This window comes from Xenia sp. Carnegie-2017, unplaced genomic scaffold, assembly GCF_021976095.1.
Source record: "Xenia sp. Carnegie-2017 unplaced genomic scaffold, XeniaSp_v1 HiC_scaffold_16, whole genome shotgun sequence".
Lineage (NCBI taxonomy): Eukaryota > Metazoa > Cnidaria > Anthozoa > Malacalcyonacea > Xeniidae > Xenia > Xenia sp. Carnegie-2017.
Genome location: NW_025813469.1, coordinates 5,096,686 through 5,108,820, shown reverse-complemented (window position 1 = coordinate 5,108,820; position 12,135 = coordinate 5,096,686). Strand labels below are relative to the sequence as shown.

At 35.6% G+C, this 12,135-nt stretch overlaps 1 long non-coding RNA gene across 1 annotated transcript; it reads left to right on the top strand.

The window, feature by feature from the left end:
- The first annotated feature begins 6,493 nt into the window (after nt 1-6,493).
- On the top strand, nt 6,494-8,716 carry LOC124437524. The gene is made up of 3 exons (XR_006945751.1): nt 6,494-6,681; nt 6,762-7,684; nt 8,395-8,716. It is a non-coding gene; the product is annotated as an uncharacterized LOC124437524 (long non-coding RNA).
- The last annotated feature ends 3,419 nt before the right edge of the window (nt 8,717-12,135 follow it).

The following is a 12,135-nucleotide window of genomic DNA, read 5'->3' as shown; positions in this document are numbered from 1 at the left end:
TTTAATTTTGATTAAAGCAGTATAATTTATGCCACAGCTCAAAGAAATGTGACGTATGCAAGAGAAAGTTTTTTCTTCAATATTGCGTAGATCTATACTAGAAGTATATGTCTATGACGCAAGCTATAATTTCTTTACTCAAAATTGTATTTGTTTATGAGACATTGAAATTGAAGCTATTAAGTAATTTTGGATTCCTTTGCAATGTAATGAAACGGCTGTGGTATGAAATTTTTATGTCATAAACACTTATATGTTTATGACACGAAATAAACGTAGAAATTTTTATTTCCAAAACACATGTCACGTGTTGTTTTTTTTTTCAAAGATTCTTCGGAGAAAGCTCATTCTCAATGGGAGGCGACGAAGACACACACAAACGTAGCAGCTTTGTAAGTGAACAGCTATTTTGTTAAAGGCTACATAAGTGGTTAATTTTGTAGTGAAATTTTTTTATTGATATTTTTTAGACCAGATGGTTTTTCCGGATGACGCTTGTCTTTGCTTATCGAAACTGTGAGCGAACAAAATGTCTAATAAATACCAATGCTGGAATGGCGGAAAAGTTTTTGTCATTAACAAAAGCGTGGTTTTTCATTTTCAAAATTGGTACTATATTCGACAACTTTGCGCCCTCTACTCAACCAAGTTCTCGTGCAATACAAAATCAAAATCCGGACTGCTATTTCTTGAGACGACCCCTTTTGGATGTGGGGCTTAGCCTTAACAGGTGCCTAAAAGGAATTAGGCTTTGCGATGAAAATCATGAAATGTGTTTCTGTACAGGCACTTAATTGTTTGTAATCATCGGATTTCAGAGAAACTTTAAAATGGTGAGAGAATCCAGTTTCATATTATAGCTACTTGCACATAAACTTACCTGTGATTGAATTTGTAAGTGGCTGAAACATTTTCAATTCTTGTAGTATTTTGTGTTACAGCGTTCGTGAATTCAGCGTGAATAGTCGATGATAAGATTTCAGTTACTGAAACGGCTCTAAGATGCAAAAGAAAACTGTTCACACTATCAGGAATTTCACCGACTCATGCGAAATGTCATATAAATTCAGCAGTTACGAAAGAATTTTCTCAAATTGGTTTATTTCCTGCTATGTAAAAGATGGAGATGTTCAGAACAGAGCATATTCTCGAAGCAAAACTAGTTCAGTATGTAAGAGGATATTGCAAACTTACTCCGCGAGAAAAGTTACTGAGACTCCAAGGCCCTCAATTGATTTTTTAACTGTCTTACGAGATTCTAGTCGCCAGGTTTGAGGAGGGGCTGTTTCACCTCTTCCGATTTTTCAAAATTTGCTAGCATTTCAAAATTTGCTTGCGCTGTCAGTGTCTGCTCCAAAGCTCGTACTTTGTCCCGAAGCTGTTTATTAGTGCTTCGTTGTCGTCTTACGAGGAAATTTAAGTTATGCAAAACATTAGTGAATTTCGCTAATTTTTTACCGTTTATTTTTACCGGAAATATGAATAGTGCTGTGGGCCCTGTCAACTATGTAACTAACTTTACTACAAGTTTTATCCTTTCTGTGTTTCATTCTGTCTCATATTTTAATAATCCAGGAATTTTGGGCTACATTCACAAGATTTGGGAATGGAGAATTCAAGTTTCACTATTCCCAGGAGACAAATTGTTTAAAAAAACGATGGATGTTACATCGCCGTCTCGATGCAAAGGCGAAGAAGACGTTAGATGAGCTGCAGTTGCGTCGCTTCAAATGTTAGGGGGATACCTCAAATGAATCGTTTTTTCTCGGACAATTTGAAGTACAGGTTGGAGTCTTCAAAGGTAAATCATTTAAATGCTTGGTGGGGAATTTTATGGGATATGCTGCATGGCTTGTCGATAACATGAGGAACGAAACTGCAACAACAGCTCCTTTGTCTAAAAATAAGCATTCCTTCAGGTAGTATTTAATCAGTTTTAATGAAGAAAAATATACTGTTGCTTTAAAAGCCGAGGAAAGAGAAAGGAAAGCCTTATCAACTCAAAGTAATCTATATTGTTGTTATTTTTTATCATTATTTGCGGTTTGTTTAGAGCATGAGTCCTTTTTTAAATGAACTTTAACTGAGCTCATGTTAGTTAAATGTTTAAATTATAGAAAATCCTTATTTGGCATTAATAAATAAGAGCTCAGGTGCTATTGAAGCAAACTTGAGAAGAAGGTTTTTACACAGCAGTGTACAACTTTATTTACAACCTAATATACCTCAAGGTTTTTGATTTTGGTGCCATTTTTACCTTTATATGTCCATCTAACTGTTATTTCTGACAGATAGCAAACTTTTTATTCGTCTTACCCAAGATTACAAAAGCTGTGACCAGCCCATCACCACATACAAGAGAAACTATGTTAATGTGAGTGATGCTGAACTCTTGTCCAGTGTCATTCATATAGAATGCGCCATGCAGACATCTTTGGAAAGTTTGACATCATGGTTTTTGTTGTTATAGGATCTTCGAAGCTTTGCATTGTTTAATTAGGCACGGCTTATAACTATTTAATTTCAAAATAATAACTCAATGAGACTGTAACAAACTATGTTCCAAATGACCTGCTAATTAATAATTTTGTTTTTAGGGGTTTAGTGTTGTCAGTTGTTTGATGTATGAAACTAATGTCTACTCTTTGATAATGATTTTAGATACAACAGCACCTCCCACACAAAATAGTGCAACTCCATCATTAAACACAATTAAAGTAAATCTAATTGAGGGATGGAAAAGCACATTGCCGAAACACAAACATCGGTGGGGCAACACGAGGAAGCTTGTCTTGGGAAATGTGCCCATTATCAGATTGCCAGGCATTCACAGAGCAAAATCTCAAGGCATGCTGACTATGCGAAACCCGGAGGAGCCACCTAGCAGAATACCTTTGCCCAAACCCAAGTGGCTTTTGACTGCGTATTTCAAGGATGTCTTGTGCCGTTTGGATGAAGTTAAGTCACAGATAACCCCAACCTTTGGTAAAGTCCTTAACATTGACTCTACAAAAAAGGTGAGATATTTTTTGTTATTATTAACCGTGTCCTTTTGTGCCTTGAAAATCCTGTGGTGTAATGCTATCATGCTGGATATTCTATCCAGAAATTCATGGAAATGACAACAGGCCTTGTTGATCGCTATAAGAACACGGGGTACCTCCTCCTGACCTTTTGTACACGGATCATTATTGCTGTGGTGCTAAAGGTGTTGGAGCTTTTTTGCATATTGGGATGCTATATGTGTTTGACTAGACATATGGCATTTCATGAGGAGAACTAGACATATGGCATTTCATGATAATCCTTAATCATGGAAGTTATACTTATTATTGTCATATTTTATACTTAAATATATTATTAGTTAACTGGTTAGTGATCTTTGTAAAATGCCTTACTCATACATGCATGTGTATGATAACCACAATAACAGGAAAAGCTTACGCATAGGACGTGATCAACCTACTGACCACAGGCAACATAGGACGTTGTTAATCAACTGACCACAGTCTACGCACAAGCGGTTAATCCTACGTCATTGTACGATCACTTATAAGCAGAAAAACGAAAGCTTTAGTCATGTTGGTGCTCAGTAGAAGTCCACATCAAGAGAAAGTCACAAGTGAAATTAAAATAAGATAAACTCTAAAAGAACTAAATAAAAGATAAGCAAACGATAAACCCGAAAAAACTAAAGAACAGAAAACGAACCATCAACGAAAGAACTAAAGAAACCAGAACATTGTAACCATCAACGAAAGAGTCACTGAAAGCAGTTGTCCTAGATAAGTTTGAACACTTAACATTTATATTATAACGTTTATATCAGAATTATTAGTGTATTAGATAAGTATCTTAAAAATTGATAACAACTTCTCCACAAAGTTCTCCACGAAGCCAATGGAGCTGGGCTTAGAAAATGACCATCCTTTTGTTATAACATAAGTCACCAAAAAGGAAATGGCGCTTCATTGCTGACGAAAGACTCGTGGAACGGAAAAGATCTCCATGTTGTTGTTTCAGCTTTTGGAAACGTTCTACGGTGAACAGGGACGCGATACTTTGGGTGTGCCACTCTTGGACTTAGAAAAGACGTGGAAGATGTGGGAGACACAACAATACCACGTGAAGTGCAACTAGGACCCGGAGAATGTCCAGTTGTACAAACAAACTTAGGCCATGGGCCCACATCGAAAATTGTGATTTTTTCATGCGTCCATCGAGGAACCAAAAAATTTTTTAACCATCATGTTGCTGTAGTAGTACTTATCAACTTTAGCATGTATGTCAATCGTATAACTTGCACATTAAAGAGAAAAATAGATTATTTTATCTTGAAAATATGATCAGAGAAAGGTGAAATCAATGTTATGTTTTTACGTCTTAGCCAATCAACGCAAAGAGAGTCTTGCTCTCAACCAATTAGATAGCGTCGAGGTGAAAGGTCTTCAGTATAAGACATTTTAAAATAGACGACAAATTTTTCTTATAGCAAACATGTTTCAGCATACTTTATGCCATCTCCAGTGCGAAGTGAATAAATATAGTAAACTTCTTATATTTATACACTTCGCACTGAAGATGGCATAAAGTATGCCGAAACATGTTTGCTATAAAAAAAATTGTCGTCTATTTTAAATGTCTTACATCCATTATGCTCTTTCACTACACTTGGTAAACATTGGCAAACAACAAAGCTTTCCGATGTTGCTCACTCGGATAGCGAGTTTTTTGCGTTATGTATATCAAAAATAGTGCTAACTCAATAATAACATCATTTGCACTTGCTTCTTGGTGTATATTTACTTTTTTAATGCTAAATGGAGAAAATTTCCATGTAATAAAGCGAAATAGCGTTGGAATCCGCGTAAATTCTGGGGCTAATTGACGATCTTCACGTTGACAATTTGTCTTTCGCTGAAAATTTTCGCTCTTCAGAGTGATTTCTACCCACACCGGGGTTCTGCAAACTCCATTGCGATTGTTAAAGTCGTCTTCGGAATGTCCAAATGCTGAGAAGAGAACAGAACAGGCAAATAGGGATGATGAGAGAGAAAAACAAGGCCAACATACGGAATTTCCAATTTGGCGACTTGTAATTCAGTATACACTGTAAATTTCAGGGGGTAAAAGTTATCTCTTTTTAGGGTTGTATTTACTACCTTCAGATGGGTAATTGACTAAACATATATGTGAGATTATTTGGTACCAGTTGAATTTCAAACCTACATTTCCTTTCAATTTGAGTTTATTACTCGAAATTTACTTCAAATACTACTCAGAATAGTAGTGATTTTACGTTCCCTTTATTTGTTTCGATAAGAAAGAAATATAGATTGTATGAATTATTTTTATCGATGTTGCTTCAAACTAACTAGAGCGATTTGTTATTTTGATAGATGCTATCTTAGATGTCGTGTCTGCTTTCTTATGCTATGCCATTTGTTGAGCTATGAGTTCATTTTTTCAATTTTTGAGCTTTGCTCTTTATTAAACTTTTTTATATTAAAATTGGGCTGTCATGTCCGATATTTACAGCTGTTTGCAGTGCACAAGGCATCTTTGTTGTAGTTTTGAAATTGCTAGTTGAGCGTTACATGTACTACTACTGTTTTAGTATACTGTACAAAAAGTATGATAAGGCTCCAAATCTGTACTCATATATCGCAAGTAATGACGCAGACAAGAAGGCTTCTGGGCAGAAATATAGACGATTTTTGTTGTTGACAACTTGACGACTAAACGTAGTTGAAAAGCAAAAAAACATCGTCTGTGGAATAAGTTGTTGACAACTAAACGTGTAAAATTGTAGTTGTCGACAACAAAGCGGTTTGCCTTTTTTTTGCAAGGGAAACTGCAGTCGCACAAAAGTGTTGTTGGTCGACTACATTTAGTTGTCGACGACAAATACCTAGACAGTGGCGGCCCTTAGCAATTTTTAACAAACCGAAGTCGAAAAATATACTTGGAGTATGGTATTGATGATTTTTGGTTTAGTCAAGCAGTGACGAAATGCCTTTTTTTTTGTTCGGTGAAATAATAGTTTGAAAACGTTGATATATGGGATGACAGTTTTAAGCTGGTGCACTTCACTTTTTTTCAAAGACTTCTTTAGTTGATAACTTATTTCTTGTGTGATGATTCCGAGGCTATGTGTAAGCGTACTGATTTTTTGTTTCAAGATGGCTGACGCTGTTGTAGAACAACGCAGTCAAACAACGCTCATTTTCTCCTTAATGTGCAACTTTTAGATTTGACATACCTTAAGTGACATTTTCTCCCCGTCATCGTACAAGGTTGTTACAGGGAAGGTTTAATGCGTCTAAATCTTTATCAATCGTTTCTGGTGTTGATAGTACATAAAGGTAACGGAAATTAGAAAAGACAAATTTTTTCTATTACTTTAGCAACAATGCCGTTTGTCTATTTAAGATGCTCCCTGGGTCAAAACAGTGGACCAGCAAATCGACCAAACTGTAATCGCTCTATGGAAATCCTTTTCATTTTGCTATGCCAAAAGTATCATTCCAACGTAAAGAAAAATGGCAAAACGATTCTTCGCTGGAGTCTGATTGGCCAAGCCTACAGTAGAATTAGGAATGCTGTACTAACCAACCAATTGGTCATGAGCAAAATAAATATACAGCTGGCAGAGATCAACCAAGCATCTCTTACAAAATGGTGTGTAATTTCAGACAAATTGTAAGCATATAACTTTATAATAATGAGAGTCTCATGTTCTTTATTGTTACTCTTGTTAGGCACAATGATCGCAGGAGAGGGCAGTTTTGGAGCGAGGTCTGCCCACTGTGGAAGTCGTGGAAACAATTGCTGTGCCGCTACCGGGGGTTGTACCCTTACAACCAACCTTTTTACAAGTCCCAACAATTCGAACTCTTCACGAGTTCAGCCTTCCAGAAAACACAATCGGTCAAGTACGTACGCGCTCATCGCAACAACAAAGTCAGCAACACCCTCAATTATGTAGTCAACCACCCACTCAAACATGTAGCCAACCCCGTACACCACCAACAACACAATTTATGCCCCTATTGCTTCCATCTTCTCCATCTATAAATTTCACCCCACCAACAGCTCATATTTTTAAAAGCACGAAGAGTTATAGGAAGAAGATAAATGAACAAGAACTTGCTGATCAGCCCACGTGCCGATACAAGGAGCGGATACGCCCTTCATTCTGCTTAAAGTGTGGTGAATTACGAACTGGTGACCATAAGCAGTATTATGGGAATTGGTATTGTCCTACTATGGACCAGTCGTACGTATTACAATGCCAACAAATTAATTGTTCAATCGTTGAATATCGTAATGTGCACAAAGATGAACATCTTGCTTTCACAGATAAGATATTTGCTTGTTTTGTTTGTTCATCAAAGATTGAAAAGAAATTAATACACTTAAAAAGCCGTAAAATCTAGAAGACCGTATTCAAAAACATTGACTTGCGTACCAAATATACTGATTTTCAGTTCCTGTTTTTAGTTATGAAATTCAATAATTTTACCTATCTATTTGCAAAATAGTTTCCTTTAGGCCAAAATAGAACCTGTAGAGTTAACTAAGTGGATAGATAACATGAAGAAACTGCCACTTCAAACAGTAACCATAAAATGAAGTAGAATTTGATCTGATCTATTTGCTGAAAAGATGAAGAGATGATCAGGTAGCAAAGTGTTTCTGCAATATGATGCAATATCAACATTATTTCAACATTATTACAAGAGTTGTTTGATCATGGTCTAATTTTATGGATGGAGACAGTTGATTTACTAAGGATGCCTTAAATGCTTTGAAAGTAAAGGTATGAAAGAAAGATAACAATGCAAGGTGGTGCGTGTGCTTGGATGGTTGATGAAATGTCAATACATACAACTGTAAAATGGCCATTAAGTTTGTGGTTTTGTGGATATTGATATTTACACTGAGATTGATGACTCACTTTTTCTTTAAATCATGTCATATCTTCATTAAAATATTTCTGTAGAGTGTTGTTTGAATGTTACTAATACCTAATGAATGCTATATTGAAGCATTAAAGAAAACTTCAAAGTTGTAGTACTATATATATTTCTTCCTAATTTCAGTTTTTGCCGTAAATGACGTTTCGAGCTATTTATCTATTGTAGCACAGAATGGGCACATGTATCATTTGCTTTCTTTCCTGCTTTTTTAAAAACTGGAAAACCTTTTGAATTTTCCAAGTGTTTCTTCAGTTCTTTGCTTCTTAAGCCTGTTCATGATATGAATGAGATACAGGCAGTACAATTTAATAACTTTATAATTTCTGAAAAGCCTTTAAGCTTCTAGCATATAAGTATAGCTAATGTGTTTGATTCGTTTGTTGTTTGCCAAAATTTTACTTATCTTATCTAGATGCACTTCATCATTCTTGTATTAACAACACCAGATGTTGGTTATTGACATGAAAAAAATCCAATGCCAACTGGTATTTAATTTGGTTATAAGATTTATTATTGAGATGAAAGCTGTGCACTTATATTGAAAATTGTGCACTTATATTGCCAATTGGAAAGACATAAAACAGAGAAAAAGAAGAGAAGAAATATTAAAAACGCAATTTTGTATTCACTGACTTTAAATATAATTTTAAATTCCACTGTAATACAAGTCACAAGTGTTTTTATGATTGTTTGCATTTTGCCCATTCCATATATCAATACAACAAAATGAAAATGTGCAACAATTTTACAAGTATTTGAGGCATTTGCAGTTCAGAAGACCATAAAAATCTTAAAGGTTACTAGGTGATTTGTATACAATATTTATTAATTTTCATATACCCATAATCTCTTATGCTAACTTATAGATAATCCATGCTAAACTTTTTCTTCGTATAAACCGTAAAGTTTAATTGGGCAAACAAGTTTGAATGTCTACTTCGCTGCGTCGCGCGTCTGCATTGATTTGTAGTCAACAAACAGCTCCTTCATCGTTAGTTATAAAACGTATCCTCGTAGAAGACGACAACTATCAACCACAATTTACTCGCTTTTATGAATTCCTTGTTACCGTTTAAGTTTAAAATACAGATCACTCGGATTGCCCAATGCACTCATATAATACGGACGGATAAATTCCTACACTAGAGCCAAAGTCAATCTAATTGAGTGGAGCTGTTTTGGCGACTTAAAGTAGAGTTTTTGTAGGAGATATTGAATTTTTTAATAGTTCTAGTAAAATTCCTTTTCGGGAGGGGGGGGGATGAGGTTCCGAAGCCTTGCGCCTGGGCTCTTTAAAAGTTATACGTTTCTGAAAAATATAATTTTATAATTTAACAATTAGAATACAGCAAGTCAGCAACCGATACTTTTCCAATCAAATTTTTTTCTTGATAATATTTGTCGCGGGCAGTGAGAAAAACAATGTTGGCGAATATTTTCTCACGACTCTGATATTTCAAAGAACTTGTCTTTCATTCATTCATAACCTTCATAATTTTTTTTTTACATGTCTACTAATCGTATTTGCCTACAGGTGTAGCGAAGCATACTATTTTTAACTCACAGCCATCCAAAGAATATGAATTCTTTCAAAATATTTCTTTTTTTTTCAAAAATGCTTGGAGTAAAATCCTAGTCAGGTGGTGCCAAGGTGGGGTGTACTTCTGCAACACACACGCATATTTGCAAACAGTCGGGACATGGCGTATCACTTCTTTATTTTCCGTTTTACTTCGTGCTAAGCTAAACATTAAGCTAAATGATTGACTAGCTACAACTGTTATCTTTTGGAAGTTTCTTCTCTCTTTGACTTTTTTTCATCCGTGTTCACGGAATAAATTGTTCTCGATTCATTTGAACGGATTGCCTTTTCTGATATGATCTGAAGTAACGACATGTTTTTCCTTTTGAACATGTCACTTCTTTTCCCGACGATTTTTTTGCAAAGAAATAACTAGTCCTGCTCATCATCTTGCCACAAAAAAGCCATTGGCCGGTTACACGAAGGCCGAATAGCGCGAATTAACGTTTAAAAATTAGTGAAAGATATACGATTTGAGCTGTGCAATCACTGAAATTAAACATTGTTTCGGAGAATACAAAATTTCTTCCTGTCGTAGAAAAAATATAAAAACCTTTTTTCAAGTTTAAAAATTTTTGCTATCCAATGGATAAAGCTATCCAGGCTTCGTGTAACAGGCCCCAGGTCAATAGCTAGCTATATTATAAATGAGAAAAGAAATGTATATTTATGCACCCAGGTTTTTCATGCAAAATTTTCGAATCCTTCAATCTATCGTGTCACGATTATGATTGCTGAGACCACTAGCATAATCGCTTTATATAGAATGCTTTCTTAGGTATTTGTTAAGCGAGTGAAAAATGATTGGCCGTGGCGAGCGATAAGTGTTTTAGACATGTCAGCTTTGTTAACATAATCGGCTCAGTCTGCAGGGTGGCTGTAGTCATTGACTGTATGCTCTACCTGTCATTACACAGGACAGTATATTCATGATCCTCTTATTTTGATCCAAAGTACACGTATTTGTATTTACTAATATAAAAGAACTTCGAAGAGCATCATAGCGAGAAGGAATAGGCAGTCAAACTAAGCCTTGGTCATCAAACAAACGCCGTGAGAGGTTTGTCAAGTGTTTGTTTTCGTTTTATAAATGACAGCGTCTATTGTTTAATTGACGGGTAGATATGCTGGTCGGTATACTATTATTGTTTGGCAATGCGTCGCATCTGTGTACTGTTTGGAAATATTTGTTTTATGCGCTGCTGTTTCATCTTTGCGCGCATACGTGCGCGGATAACGAAATTTTGCACTATGTTTACGAGGACGAGCGTATAGTTTGAATTTATCTTTCAGAGAAATTTGTGAAATATGGGCGATAGCTATACGTGTATTAGAGAAAATGATTTTTTTATCAGATTTCACGCCAACTGTTTATGGGAATGAAAATTCCCATTACATAAACGTATTTTTCCTTATTAGTTCAATGTATTGACGCGTATAGATTTTCAAAATTAGCTAATACTCCGTTGAAGCCCAGTGAAAACTTGAACTTCATCAGGAATGTCCTGATGTTGATATTTTTATAGGTATACTTTAGAATTTCGAATTCTGGACCATTATCAATGATATAGTGTTTAAACTTTAGTCTCTTATATTACTGCCAAATATTTGCATCAGGAGGGGTTTCATTTTAAAACTTTAGGTGACTAGGTCCTCTATAATTCAGACTCGTGTTTTGATCAGGAACGATAGAAACATGAAGATTGATCAGGTGTTTATCACGAATGACCTAGCACGTTATGATGTTAGAAGTTTAGTCTGTGTATAGCAATGTGATGTCTTCATCCTAGCGATGTGACGTTGGAACCTTGAGTGGTAGAATGTGAGTCTTCCTTGTAGTGTCTCCATTAGCAATCATTTGGATTTCTCAATACTTTTACCACACTTTGTTCTTTTGTCTTCGTGAGCGCTGATCTCGTATTCACCCCTGACTTGAGTTATGTCATACCTTAGTTTAGTGACAGATGATAGGCACTGTCTAAGGGAGAGTTTAATGCGCGTGGTTATTAAAAATGTAAAATTGGCCAATTGCCTTCAACAATTATGTTCCTAAAGGTCACATTTGACGTTTACCTTTGTGCGTGCAATTAGTGTTGAGTGTTGTATAAATAAAACGTTACTAAACCTTCCTTATATTGTCTAAAATAAACTGCAAACTGATAAATATTGTCATAACAGAAATTGATCACTCTATTGCAATTACCATATCGGAAACATTTTTCTTTCTCGTATTTCAAATCCAACTAAGTTTAGCTTAACCTTGGCGTTTTTTCCTAAAACATTTCCGCTCTTCTAAACACTCGAAGAAAAAAACATACATTCCGTCGCGTCGTTTGGGTCAAAATGAGGTAAACATTGCATGGCTTGCTATTAACATCCCTTCAGTAATCATGAGCGTTGGAAGGTCAATTATTTGGGAGGGGGACTCAAATTCATGATATACCGTATTAAGCTTCTTTGTTTCATACGGATTATGACATGCATATGTATGAATAAAAACCCCTCCCCCAATTATCGATCTTCATACGCCCATGCGACGTTAGTTGATAAAGAACAGCGCGCCGGTTGGAC